General features: G+C 36.9%; 1 protein-coding gene across 2 annotated transcripts in view; it reads left to right on the top strand.

The window, feature by feature from the left end:
* Positions 1 to 517: 517 nt before the first annotated feature.
* Positions 518 to 15,258, top strand: part of znf385d (zinc finger protein 385D) — a 141,135-nt gene continuing 126,394 nt past the window's right edge. The window contains exons 1-4 of one of the 2 annotated variants that reach the window (XM_044117354.1): positions 518 to 596; positions 891 to 1,079; positions 1,224 to 1,610; positions 10,673 to 10,790. The gene's annotated coding sequence lies outside the window, so the exon portion shown is untranslated. The remainder of the gene's footprint in view (positions 597 to 890; positions 1,080 to 1,223; positions 1,611 to 10,672; positions 10,791 to 15,258) is intronic. The other variant, XM_044117352.1, reaches the window with a different exon arrangement.

The following is a 15,258-nucleotide window of genomic DNA, read 5'->3' on the forward strand; positions in this document are numbered from 1 at the left end:
TAATTCCCCATGTATCGAGATATTCATACAGAAGTACCCTCTGTAGTTGCTCTTGAAGGAAAGTTAAAACGTCACTCCGTGAAGTGAATTAACTCACCACAGCCCTCAAGGTCAGGTTGTTGTTTTTCTTTTCCATCATGTCACAATGCTCCGCCATGTAGCTCGGCTGAATGACGCACTATTCAAGTGAAACTTAAGGACTTTGTGGAGTGTTTATATTTCAAAACAGAACCGCATAAAGTACATTTTCCATCCCACACCGGACTTATTTGGCCGTTTCTGTTTACAGTTAAAGATGGCCCGACGCCATCTTTAATTTCTGTGTCAACGGTCAAGTTCAAGATGATCAGTGTTTTTTTTAAGTTCATTGACTGGAACTAATTTAGTCTAACGTAACAGGTTAATTATATCACTTTAAGTCAAGATTTGAATCCCCCCAAATAAGTCATTATTTGTTATGTAACTTAGTTAATTATTCTTAACTAATTTACTCTCTGCTCACCTGTTTGAAGTGAGCAGAGTATTTCCTATTCCACTTGAACGCACCTCGCAGTGTAGTCACGTAGCCTGCGTATCATACGCTGGGCTAGCAGGAGGTAAGAAGTGCTACATGCTCGGTCCAGATGTAAAAGTTGTTTTTTTTTGGTTAACTCACATTTCATAAGTTATATATTTGTAATTGTGTTTGAAGGGATATGTCTTTTGTTTAACTTTGGTATGTTATATGGTCTACATGAGCCGAAATTAGATTTTATTTAAATGTACATTAAGCTAATGCTAGTTCTTGTGTTACAGTTTTGTAACTGAGTTACCTTAGCTGGATTTCACGCTGTTGTGGCGGGTTTTTCTTGGTTGTTTGTTTGATTTGTCTCCCTTTTTCTTTATTTTAGGGTTTATTTTCTTGCAAAGGAGGGTGTTTTGGATCTTGGAGTGCTCACTGCTATTTCTTTCTGATATCTCAAACAGACAAAATCAAAGACGGTCTTCCCAGATCAGGCCCCTGTTTTCCTTAATACACCAGTAGAAAGACACAACGCAGAGTTAAAACTTGGACTGGTCTCACTAATAACTAAATAACTGTAAGTTGGTAAATTGTTGCATCCCTCTCACACAACCATTCTAAAATAAAATAATTTCAGTCCAGCACGTTTTAATCATCCGGCCCCAAATATGGATTAACTGAGATCTTGTTACCCTGTCTTTACTCTCACCCTAACCTGCAGCGTTGATCAGCTTACACATCTAAAAACAACATCAGAAATGGACAATTGAAATCCTGTCACCTCCCATTGATTCCCCCATTACTCAGCCTTCAGATAAGGATCACAGGTCAGGATCAGCTCGGATAAAGACAGAGGACGACATTATTCAACAGTGTGAATAATTGAGCAGCCTGGCAATCACTTTCCGGAAGGGAATGGGAAGATCACGGCAACGACCGTGCTTATCACATGGTGCCGCGGGTCTGTGACCTCCGACAGAGACGTCTGCCTTGCTGGTGTGTTGGAGACGGGTGATAGAGGAAAGGTACATCGTCCATCATCATGCAGAGAGGTCAGAAGAACCTTCATATCAGCGGGATGCACTGTTGAGCGAAGGACAGCGTAAAGGTGACCTATTATGTTTCCTTAAACCATTTAGGACAGGTTTATGGGATAAAACATGTTCACTACATTTCTTGTGCAAATCATTCTTAGATAATGAGGATTTAGTTTGGTCAGTTCTGCATATTTTGAGGTCCTTTCAACTCTGCCCGTCTCTTCTGCAAACAGATGCCCAATTATACAACCGTATGTCTTTGAAAAAGCAGATTTGGAGCCTCCTGTACAATCAACAAGAATGCAGCAAGTAGTTTCTGAATGGTAAATCGACAACTAAAGGCTTGTCTTTTCCAGCAGCCATTGTACAGTGCATAGAGCGATAAAACCATCTCTGCAATTCAGCTTGGGTTGCTAGGTAACGGTGCTGGGCTCGCTGGTGTTGCTAGGTAACGGCACTCTGCCCTTCAATTGTGACTCAACATCTGGGAGATTTTTGAAGAGGCTCATTTTCCAGACACCAAAAAACAGCTGGGTGTTTTTGGTTTTGTTTGTTTTAAGCGCTTTTGCTGTTTTTAGAAACAGTTGAGACCAAATGGAAGTATAAAAATGTAAAAGAATTTGCATTTTAAATAAATAAAGTAAGGCGGCAGATGCGAGAGTAATCTTCCAACATTTTGCCGTTTTCTTGAAAGCAGACTTTCTTATGGTCTTTTAAAGGACTCTTAATCAATAGTTCTTGTTGTGTCCTGAAGGCTTAACCACCGTCTGGGTCTTTGGAAGCAACACTGTGCCTCTGAAAGCCATTCCGTCCCCTTTTCCACATTACAACCTCACCTAATGGGCAAATAGAGCCCACCTGTGTGTGATTTAATCCCAGCATGAATCCCGCTGTTCTGGGAAGGTCTCAGAGGTTTGTTAGAGAACATTAGTGAGCAAACGGCATCATGAAAACCGAGGAACAGAGCAGGAATAAAGCTGTGGAGTCGTTTTAGAGCAGGGCTAAGTAATAAAGCAATGTTCCAAGCTGTGAATATCTGAAGGAGGACTGTTCAAACAGACTAAAAAGTAAAAGAGTAAAACAAAACAAAACATTTCCTTCCTCCTAAACTAACAGATTAAAGCATTAATTAAAAGGCCCATTGTTAAAAGAAAGTAGTAAAAAGTAATTTATGTAGGGGACAGGAGTGAAGTGGGCCCCCACCGTCTTCAAATCTAACAAAATGGTTTAAAACGATGTGCTACATTTGTGCAACAAAATGTTTTGTTTGTGCTGCTTTTCCTTTTTAAGATATTAATAAAAAGGTCAACCAGCCTCACCACCTTTACAAAATCAAAGAAATTTGGTATCTATCAACTTGGCTACGTTTGTGCAGAAAAAATTAATTTGTGCCGTTATCATTTTAAAGATAATAATAATAAAAATTCTCTCCAGAGGTCATGAAAGGTCAGTGAAAATCTGTTCATGTTGGAACTGTGAATTTATTTTTTTTTTAATGCTTAGGTGCTGACAAACCAGCACAAACTTAGCTGAGTTAATTGACACTCAATTAGTTTATTTTGGAAATATAAGTGGGTTGGGGAGTGGCTTCAGGTGACCTTTGATGACCTCTGGAAACATTTTTATTATTATCTTTAAAATGGTAGCGACACAAACAAAAAACCCTTGAGACCAACTTCACTCAGGTGGAAGAAGGTGCTCTGTTTGATGAACATTGAGCTTTTTGAACCTTCATATGAAACCTTATGGTTTTAAGAAATCTGCACTGCAAAACACAAAATCTTACAAAGCGATTTTAGTGTGGTTTCTAGTGTAAATATCTTAGTTCACTTGAAATAAGACAAAACTAACCTACAAGTAACTTTTCAGCAAGATATAGGAGTTTGTTTTAAGTCAATGATTCCTTAATATTGGTGAAAAAGTGCTAGTTGAACGGGTAGATTAATTTATTTCTAACATGGGAAAATAAAATTTTTAAGTGAAATAATCTGAGTGGAATTAGAACTTAAAAAAAGATCAATATTAAGGAATTATTGATTTAAACCAGTCTTCTGTATCTTGTTAGATATTTAGTTGTAATTTAGCTTTGTCTTATTTCAAGTGTACTAAGATATTTACACTAGAAACTAGACTTAAAAACCTTGCTAATGTGTTCAGTTTTTGCAGTGTAACACAGCAGATCGACCAGAACACATGATGGACAGAGATTCTCCTTCAGTTTAACGTTTAGAATAAAGCATAATGTATGACTCAAAATCCAAACCCAGAACTGTTTGAGAGATTTACAGTAAACATATTTTCTCTGTTGAATTTAAATGAACTATTTGCAAAGAAATTAGGAAAAAAATGGGTAAATAATATATTAAATAATAGTAAATTGAGGTTTATTGGTTTATTAGTGGTGATTTTCTTCTTCAAACTGTCATTGTTGGTCAAAAATGTTAGATGTCATTTTTAGATTGTATTTTCTCTGAGCCAGTTGTAACGTTTATTTAAATAATCCAGAGTAAATATTTTACATGACTCCTTTATTTATGCTGCTAATCTCCAGAACAGCAGAGGGAAGGCTTGTGTTTCTGAATCTCTCATAATGAAGCACTCAAACCCTAACCAGGATTTTTCTGATCGGATTAGTTGTTTGATTTGAGGAATCAGCTGCAGGCCGTTCTTTGATATATTTATTTATTTTTTATCCTGCTGACATTTTGTGTTTGTTACGATGCTTCCAGTGAACACCGATCATCAGCAGTTTTTCTGCTGGAACTTATGCGATCCGTCGCTTGTTGTTGAGTTGTTTGACTTCAGGGCAAATTTTTACGTCAAGTTTCTGTAAACGAGGCGGGAGCTCAACACTCGAACGGATCCCCTGAGCAAACTGTGGAGCAACTATCACGGTTGAGTGGTGGCAGGAAGTGAAAAGTTTGTAGTTTAATTTGCAGTTGGAGAACAGCTTTTATTCTGCAGATGGGGGTTTTGAATTTAAACAGGGAGCATTCGGTCTATCTATATGTTAAGTGGGTTTCATGGTAAAAGAGGCCGGCTGTGACCTCAGCGCGTGGTTTATCCGACTAGCAATTTACAGACAGATCGACTTTTTTCAGCCTTTTTCACTGCAGAAATGCTTTATCGGGATAAAAACTGGGTGAAATTGTTACAATAAAAGCAGAAGTGTCCAAATTTTGTGCCAGAATTATTCAATCAAAATTATTTGTGGGTCAAGAAAATGTAAGAAAATCTAAAATAAAGCAAAAAAAGTTGATCTTTTATTTATTTTTTGTATGAAATGGATCTTATTCATTGTAGATCCAAAGTTTAAAAAGGATGTTGCACGTACAGTGTATTATAATAAAATCATCTATAAGAAAAGTAAACATGGTTCTACATGCTCTATGGTTATAAAGAAACTAAATGAGTACTAATTTTACGCTGATTGAAGTAAAAAGTTTCCATCCGCATTAACCACCTGTGCTGGCCAAATTTTTTATAATTCTTGAATTGCAGTTGGGGCCACACAAAAGCAGTCTAAGGGCCACAAACAGCCCCCGAACCACACTTTGGACACCCCAGAGTTAAAAATATTAAAATTGCTACTTGGAATAGAGCTAAAATAGGAGAAAAAAAAAACACCCTCCACACATATGTAGCTAGCAAACATTGCTATATTTGGAGCTAAATATTTTATCTAGCGAGGCAAAAATTTGGTTCCAAATTGAATATTTAGTCAGTAGGAAGTAAATATTTTGCTTAGAAAAAGCTCACAAGGCCCATCTTTTAGTTCGTAGTACACTTCCGCTTATCAACCAAGTATAATACTTAGTTTGAAGCTAAACATTTAGTCTCATATATAAATATTTAACTTGCCATTTCAATATTTAGCTCGAAACTAATATTTGAAAATAAATGAATAATATGATGAAAATAAGACTTAAAAAAGGAACCCCATTATTTTAATCCCATAAAAAGCTAAATAACTAAGATTATTGTTGTTAATTTTTGAAAGTGTGACTTTACAAATTATTCCAGGTTCGTTTTTACCTTTTTGGTTTTGGTTTTAGCTTATTGGTTGCCATTGATATACAAATACTAACAGCAGCATGGAAATATTATTTGTGCATTACTTTTTGAATCTGAACTATTTTTAATAATTGAGTGCCATTTATTATGTTGTAATTTATTTATTATTATTATATTTTACCTTTTGTGTGAATCTGCCAGCTTACTTTTTGTCTTTTTGCGGGTAAAAATGTTTCTATTCTATGACATGCTGCAAGAGAGAAGTAACTTTCACTCCTAAAAAATTAAAATAAACACAGATTTAGCTCATTAAAACAGCATCCCACTCGGACCAAGGAGATTCGGCTACCCTTCAAAGGACACAAAACCATACAAAAAATTGTTTGTGGATTTTTAAGATCTTATAAATATAGATTTTTTGGTCACTCTTTTTGTGTCATTGCTCTTTCAAAAATCAATAAAATGTAATAAACAGTCTCTTCTCCCTGAAATGTGCTGAACTCCAGTGTCAGTGTTTACAAGAAATGAAAGCCTGCAGGTTGAATTTCTGCAGATTATTCAACGGAGCACAAAAAGTCAAAACCTGCTCCAGATTTACAAGTATATTCTAAAATGTAATAATTAGTCTCTGCTGAAGTGTTTTTATTAGTATAAATAACACTAATGTGTGATTCAAATGTTTCAACATTTAATTTTTTATGTTTTCTGATTTATTTCCTTTTGCTATTCATCATTCTCGACATGAGATTACATCTGATGTTCTGTTTGTTTCTTTTAAAGGAATCTTTTAACTTTTCCACTTGGTTTAGAAATACCACATTTTAGTTTTAGTGGAGAGAGTGAACATACTGTGCCTTGCCATGAGCAAAACAAACTGCAATTTATTTTAATTAGCACAAAGAAGTGCATAATTGTGAAGTGGAAGAAGACTATTAAGGTTTTTTTAAGATATTTTTTCAGATGTATATCTAAACGGCTGCATTCATGTGTTTGTATTAAACCCACCTGCGTCAGAACTGTGTATTACGACCTTTCATGGTAGTTAAAAGTTATTGCCGTTATTTTAGACACTTAAATTTTTTGCACGACATTCTTTGCAAAACAGCTCAAAACTAGTCAGATTTAATAGAGAGCATCTGCGAACATCAAAGTTAAAGTCCTGCTGCAGATTTGAAACGGGTTTTAGATCTGAATTTTGACTCTATCATTCTAATCTATGAATATTTTTTAGATTATTGCAGCTCAGGCTGTAAATTTAGGGTTGTTGACTGGCTGGGAGGTGAACTTTCAACCCATTTAAAATGTTTTCTCTAACATACTTTTGCTTCAGGATTAAACTGGATTTAGCGCCATTAATTCTTCAAGGAGAATGATTTGAGAGTGATTTATAGTGTAAGGGTGCATTCACACCAGCCATGTTTTAGTTCACTTTAATCAAACTCTACAAAGTCCGGTTTGTTTGTGGACTTTGTAGGTCTGAATGCTCAAACTCTGATGTGGACCAAAAAGGGAACTTTGGTCCGCCTAAAAACCCTAGTTCGGTTAAAGTGAAGTCTGGCCCGGTTCGAATTCATCTGTAAATGCCAAGCAGACTGAAAGCAGAAAACTGGCTATAGTGCAGGGCATTCTGGGTAAATACAACCAAAACAAAAGCAAAATTCTTGTGCTAGCGGGAATTTTGAAAAGAGAAATCCTACAACTGCTAAAATCTGACGCTGCTCCATTGTTGTTTACTTTTTGTGACAAAGGAAGTTGCACTCGGTGTCTTATTTTGAGATTTTTGTGACGTTTCCTTAAGTGGTTCTTGGTGCAGCACCACCACAGGTGAGGAGGGGAACAGTTAAAAAATTTTTTTTAAAGGATTTAAATCATTTGACACTATGCAGTGTGAAAGCAAACCGCACCAACTGAAAATGCAACAAATGTTGCAATTTCAGTCTCTAATTGAACTGAGTCTACCAGACTGTTAGATGTGAAAACAGCCTAAAAACCTCGGTCTCAGTTCGGTTGAAGTGAACTCTGGTGCGGTTCAAATGCGTATGTGAACGCCTACCTAACCGGAGACCACTCCTAAAGCAGGAAGTGTACTACAGTGCAGGGCATTCTGGGTAAACACAACCAAAAAGCTCACAAGTTTAGCTCTAGTGGGAGAAATGACTTTGGTATTTCACGACTCGTATGATGCAAAAAAAAGTGTTTGCATTGCAGTTTTGCCAAATTTTAAAACATCTTCAAATCTAGTGAAAAACTTCTTATCAGTAGTTTTTTTTTAAATTTGGCCCGTTTCCCTTAAGCAAATTTATTTCTAATTCAAATTTGTACAATTCAGTGGCTAAATGCAGGCTTGTCCCTCGTGTCCTTTGACCTCGCTTTAGTTTCCTAATCATTGTGTGAAACCACTTGTTGAGTTTTTAGATGTGAAATGTTTTGGTTACTTCATTTTATTTCGTTCATTTTTTTCATTTTATTTATTTTGTTTTTAAAAGAAAATCTAATATTAAAAAAAAAAAAATCAGACTCCTTTGGTATCTAAAGCAGAGCTCATATTCATGTTTACTTGTTTAAGTTTTATTATCTTGACTCACTGATAAAACGTAGCAGAAAAAATGAAACTGAACCAAGCAAAGTGTGAACGCCTGCACTCTTCCTGTTATGACAAGTCAAAGTGTCTGTGATTAAAAAGATCTATTTGCTGGGGCTCCTGGGGTGAGATGGTTGTCAAAACTTGAACTTTCCTTGACCAAAGCAGCGGGATGAGAGATTGTTGGAAAATGTGCACTGTTAACCCCAAGTTAAAAAATCCATCATGTCCTGTTGTTAAGGTCTCCAGGCGTTTCACAGCAACTTTCAAATAGACCTATACACACTTTTCCTTTTATTGTAAAAGAGCGCAACAGTAGCGATTTCAGTGCTGAACTGATATTATAGAGCTAAATATCTCCAGCTAAATAAAGACATCTGATGCTAATATCTTAGTTATTATAACTTAGCCTAAAAAGCATGCAGTGAAAACAGTCTCAGGGTCTAACAACGTTTGACAAAAATCTGAATAGAGCACTGATGTTTCATTTTTCAGAGCTTATTATAGATAAAATATCATTTAACATATAATTTAAACATAAACCTGCCCATAGGAATATTTTAAGGTGGAAATTGACCAAAAATATTGGTCATCATCAAGACACCAGGAATTCTGAGACTTAAAAATCCAAATGAGCCTGTAATGCTAAATGTTCCTTAAAGGGGTGGTATCATGTAAAATTAACTTTTACTTTGGCTTTACATCATGTTATGATGTTTGTTCATGAATGTTTGAGAAATCCTTTAATCTCCCTGGCAACCATTTGACTGCAAAACGCCTAGGTGCACCTTGCCCCGCCTTCTCGACGCAGCTCCTCCTCAGAGCTGCAGCTTCCATGCTTCTGCCTCACAGAACAGCTCTCACCTGCTCCTTCAGACTAGCCAGCAGCAATAAGCAAACGTATGATAGAACTGTGAATCTGCTGAGCTCATTATAGGAGCTACTTCCCAGTACAACTCTGGTAAAAACCTTGTAGAAGGGTTAACAGGGGAGCCATGTTGTGATGACTTCTTGAAGGTGGAGTTTCAGAAAGAGCAGGATTTTTTTTTAAAGAGACAGAGGCCCAAATTCAAGCATTTAAATTGTGAAGTTAAATTTATTCTAAGTAATATTTGATATGCATACCATTTTTATAACAACTGAAGGTAACATAGTTACTTGATTGTGAATCTTTCTGAAAATTACTTTGAGAGGAATAAGCTGAAACTGGTTTCAATCCAGTTTCAGGAGATTTTAAAGAGACAGAGGCCCAATTTCGAGAGACTATACTTCCACTTTAGAGGGGCAGCATTATGTATTTTCTAGCCACATAGTGCCATTCTATATCACAATCAAGTAACTATGTTACCTTCAGCTGTTATAAAAATGCAGTATATATCAAACACAAGTTAAAAGAAGTTTGACTTTGTAAGCCTGCGGCTCTTTAAGAAGCTTCTTCTCTTTCTGACACTCCGCCTTTCCATTATGCCGTTTACAACTGTAGCTCGTATGATGACAGCAGCAGATATGCAGTTCAAACATGTTTGCTAATTGCTCCTGGCTAGTCTGGAGGGGCAGAGTGAAGGAGTCTTGGGGGCGTAGAGCTCTGTCAGGCGGAATCAAACCAAAACTCCATGTATGTTTTTATGAAGGAACAGCATTATTACATGATGTAAAGCTCAATAAAGTCTCTTTCAATTGCACAAATACTGCTACAGTGGAAATTATCAACCATCAACTTTCATCTATGGTGTAAATTCTTATTTAACAATTGAGTCATTTGTCATTTTTTTTTATTTCTAAAGATTATTTACAAATATGCCAAAAAAACAGAAACATTTTTATTATTAAAGTTTTTTTCTTTGAACTGTCTTCCGAGCCGTTTGCGGTGACCCCGCGAACATTAGCAGGAAGGTTTCAGCTATTAACTTAAAGTGTGCAACAGTTTAGTTCAATTGTCCAGCTTCCTGCTTTTGTAAATCAGGTTAAAGTCGCAGCTTAGCACCACATGTTGCACACAGCTCCAGTTTACTCAAACTGGCGTGCTTCCCAGACAAGATTCAGCATTGCAGGTGATTTTGTTTTTGTTATCGTTTGTAGAGCTCTTACTTCCTTTTCTGATTATTATCTTTAAATTCCTGCTTCTTATTAATAAACTAACACGGGTAATTGAATAATGGAGTATTTCTCCCCACAGTAAATGTTTAGCAAAAGCATCTTAAATAATAGTTCCAAATTTTTGTATGAAGGGAATATTAAAACTCTTCCACTTCCCATAAAGAACAATTATTTTAATAACAATGACCTCATTGGAGGTTCAAGGTGAGCCAAAAAATCTAAAAAAGCAAAAATAAAACAGTCATCCATAAAGACACAACAACCAGTTTGTCCTGGTTCCTTCGCTGAGCTGCAGTGCAATTTCCCTGCTGGTCTCCGTCGACGAGGCCAAGAAGTGAGTACTGTTGGACCAGCGTAGATGGAGCCGCATGCTAAATGTGGAACAAAAGAAAACAAATGAGCAAAATCCCCTGAAAGAAATCTGTTATTAATTACTGACAGGCGATGGGGAAGACTTGGAGTTCTTGATCCTTGGAAAGCAGCGGGATCAAAAATGAGGGTTGACAAATGACTTGGATCCTTGAGACTGCTGGAATCCGACTCGTCCCAAAAGAGAGAGGTGAGTAAATATTTATAACCTAAATACTGGTCAAACAAACGGATGTCGAGTCTTATGAAGAGTTTATGTCCACTGGGGTCTCTAATCTGATTTAACAGATATGAATTTCATATTTAGCTGCATAAAAATAACTGATTTGAACTGTTGAACTGTCCATATTTATATCAGATTTACACTTTAATTTCCTCTCAGTTACAACATTCCCAGCAGTAAATGCGTTCAAGTGGCTCAGCCTATTATTCCCTCGGGACGTTAATTACATTGCTGACTGTGGCGGCCTGTTTTTATTGTTTGGATCTCTGTTATTGTTCGCCTCAGTTCGTCGTGTCGTGTTCTCAATGGAGCTGTACCTTTGGCAAGTTCGGGGCTTTGTCGAACAGTGCTGGTTAGAAATGCAGGAAATAGTATCTCCCATGTCCTCCCTCTGGTCTTTAAAACCACAACAGTGTTTATTTATGTGTCCAGATTCCCAGATCTAAACTCACAGAGATGCTTGACTGGATTTGACCTTATTTTTACCTCGTGGCACAGATTGAACAAGGTGTAGGAAACATTTCTCATGATTCTGTTCAATATTGACATGATTTGATCACACAGCTGCAGCAGATTGTCCATGATTCAAACCTTCTGCTACGCCACACCCTGTAAGTTCCTCTACTGGGTGGAGGTCTGGTTTGAAACCAGTTTGAGCTTATTCCTCTTTAAGTAATCTTCAGAAAATTGGTACATTGTAAAGATTAAAGGGGCAGTATGTTTGTTTTTCAGGGACAAAGTTACATTTTATATCACAATCAAGTAACTGTTAGCTTCAGTTATAGAAATGTTGTATGTGTCAAACATGACTTAAAATGAATTTGACTTCACAATTTAATGCCTTGAATTTGGGACTCTGTCTCTTTAAGAACTCCAGCTCAATTTCTGAAACTCCACCTTTGGTAAGTCTTTACAACATGGCTCCTTTGTTAACCCTTGAGAAATCTTTTTACCAACGTTTCACTGAGACGTAGATCAGCAGATGTGCATTTCTACCAGGTGTTTGCTAATTGCTTCTGGCTAGTCTGAAGGAGCAAGTGAGAGCTGCTCTGTGAAGCAGAAGCTTGGAAACTGCAGCTTGAAGGAGGAGCTGCGCCTCGAAGGCGGGGCTAGGCACAACCAGGCGTTTTGCACAGAGCATGGGTTAATCTCTCCATAGCAGACTCGGTTTTAGCTGTGGCCTTTTCTGGGTCTTCTATAAAATTGCTGCAGTTTTCTAAATCTCAGCAAATACAATGCAGAAAATATAAAAAATTTGATTTTTTTTCTGATGAACATCCACAGACCGTCACTCTTTTCAACTTTTTGTTAAAGCCATTGTTCAATCAGCAATGATTCGGAAGGTTCTTACATCTTCACAACTTGGATAAAAACAACAACTTATCCACAGAAAATGAAGCGGCAAGTCTTGCAAAGAGATGGAGATGTTTTATTGCTCTGCACTGCAATTCTTTCAGAAGCTAAAACAGAAGAAAATTAAATTCCACACAGTCAGTTTCTGCCTAAATTGGAAAATAATAACCGGAAAAAACAACAAAGCGCATATTTGTCTTGTTCACCACCTTGTTTTGCTCCATTTGGCTAGTTAGTTGAAATGTCATTTGAAGGAAAGCGTAATGTGTGTCATGCAGCCTCCAGGACTGAGACAGGAAATTGCACTCATTACTTTTCTTCTTTTTTGTGTGGTGAGGTTCCAACAGGGGATACGGTTGTGAAACCCACATCCTTTTTTAGTTTGTGGGTGTTGTGTGCATGTGTATGTTTCAGCAGGGGGGTTGTTTTTCTTTTTTTTTTTCTTTGCACAAATTGGACAATTTAAACATTGTATTTGCAAAGCTTGGGTGGGAAGTGATACTCACATGAACGGGTTGCACTTTTTAATCTTAAACTGTGAAACCAGCTGTAAGAAAAGCTGTTCACAACACGGAAATGTGGTAAGAGAAGTGACAACGTTCCGAATCAACGCTTACATTACTTATAATATGATATATATAAAAAATATGATACAAAAATCAACACTACAATTTTTACGATTTACATTTTTGTTCCATTTGTAATTTTCAAGTTTTACATTTTGTAAACTGGACAATTTCCTGCGTAATCTGAGCAAACAAGAGTCAGTGGGTGGCTAATGGTACTTTATTTTTCCTGATTTTGCAACATTGATTATAAAATGTCTGCAATATTTGGTTTGGAAGCTTTTGTCTGTAATCAAGATGTCAAAATCTGTTTCGAGAGCTGAAGCTCATCAAGAAGAGAAACTTACAAAAAGTATCACATTGTGCAAAATCACTTTTCATAGTTCTTATTCTATGCCTTCAGATTTTATTTGTACATTTGCTCTCACAGGCTAATGTGTAGTTTGAAGGTCTGAGAGTAAAGGCACAGTCACGTGTTGGTAATGTGAGACAAAAGCAGTTCAAACTGTTGTTCCAAACACAAATAGCTGCCAAAAATAACCAGCCGTAATGCAATTATTTAGGTTTCCTTTGTGTTTCCAGTTTGAGATTTCTGTTCGCTTGTTTGTTAATTCAGGTTATAGGAAAGTTTAATGATCTGAATCAACAGAACGGAGAGATTCCTAACCTACTGAACAGTCTTCAAAAACTACTGTGAATAATAAGAATATGAAAACATTCTCTGTATTGGAGAATGGAGTTAAAAAAATACTCAAAATTACATTTTAAACAGGACATGAGTTTAATGGGAATGTAAAGTGTAAGGCCCAAAAACGGCTGACCTTTCTGAAATTTACAAATTCATCAGAAGTTAGCAAAAGCTTGGAAGCAGGCAGATGTTTTAAAGAGAATCTATTATGCAAAATTCATATTTTCCAAGTTTTTGTAATTCCATTTGGGTTGTTACTGCTTCCATAAACATCACAAGCAGTAAACCCCCCCCCAAAAAAACCACACAAATGTTTTTTGGCAATTAGTTAATGTTTTTTGGAAAACAAGCCGTTTCAAAAACCTCCCGAATGTAACTTCACAAATTCTCACTTCACCCAGGACTCCCAGCAGCATTCTGCCTGTTACTTAGCAACCCCAGCAGAGTGCCGCCCGTTACCTAGCAACTGAAGTGGAGTTCCAGGATGTTTGTCAGCGAGTTTTACTGCTATATGTGTAAAACTGCTGTGAAGTGTTTTGTTGTTGACTTACCATCCAGAAACCATTTCCTGCATTCTTGTTGGTTGTGCAGGAGGCTCTACTTCTGTTTTTCAAAGATTTATGGTTCTTTAATTGCGAATCTGCAACAGCGTATTAGGGCCGTTGTAGATATGAGTGAATTTCCGCTGAAAAACTCAGAAATTTTGAGATTTTTGTGGGTTTTTTTCTTGACAATTTCTTAAATTAATCTCGAAATATCTGACTGTTTCTTGCAAACTTTAAACTTTTCAAATGCAGAAATTTCTGTGGTTTTACTTGAAATTTTGCAGCATAATCTCAAAACCTCTGAGCCTTTTGCAGACATTTTCAAGTGCGAATGTAAACGTTGAATTGGGGGGCGTGGCCAGTAGCAGCTTATTTTGTTTTTACCGTGACCTAAAACAACTGAAAGGAGATCAAAATAGGTAGAACGGACCATACTAAAACGTCAAAATCTAAGAATGATTTTGTGCATTAAATGAACATGTTCTGTATAGATAAGACAAGATGAGTGGAAAAGAACAAAGTTTATGAGCTGAATGTGCAAGAACAAAACAACAAGAAGTTGGACAAGATGGTGAGGATGAGCACAAGCTGCTAGACTGATGAAATTTCCATTATCTCCAGCTGTAATGTTGTGAAAGTCACTGTTGCATGCCGTCATTAGCACTGTACCAACACCGAGCAGCCAACATACTTTAACTGGCGGAGCAGCACTTTGAGGGATCACCATTTTATTTTTGTCTCCTTTTATTGAAAACTGCTGACTTGAACTTGATCGGGTTGCCAAAACAAAAAAAAAAAAGCAGAAATTCTTGAACCTAGATGTTTCTCATTTTTCCAACTGGGAGTGAAACAGCAGAGCTTTGTGTCCATATGTACGGGGAATGAAGCGCCAGGAGAGAATAAAATTAACTGCATTCCCTCTTTGAGAGATAGCACCCGATAAAAAGAGCAGCTGCACGATCCGACCTGATCAAACACTTAACAGGTAGAATGCATGACAGGAGTGGAACTGGAAGCTTTATTAAGAAAACCAAAAGTGCAGCAGAGGGGAGTGAAAGTAATCATGTGCAAAAATCAATAATATTTTAGTGATTCAGACGAACTCCCTCACTCCATTTCTACTCTGACCAGAATACCTTACCAGAACGTTTTCCACAAAGCCGCAGCAAACTTGTCTCTTTAGCAAATCACCACTGACTTAAAGCTGTTAACTGTCTAATGCAAATGTGAGGATGGTGTGAATGTTTATGAGGTTGTGTTTGGATGAACCGATGTTTCATTTT

Source organism: Gambusia affinis, linkage group LG05, assembly GCF_019740435.1.
Source record: "Gambusia affinis linkage group LG05, SWU_Gaff_1.0, whole genome shotgun sequence".
Classification (NCBI taxonomy): Eukaryota; Metazoa; Chordata; class Actinopteri; order Cyprinodontiformes; family Poeciliidae; genus Gambusia; species Gambusia affinis.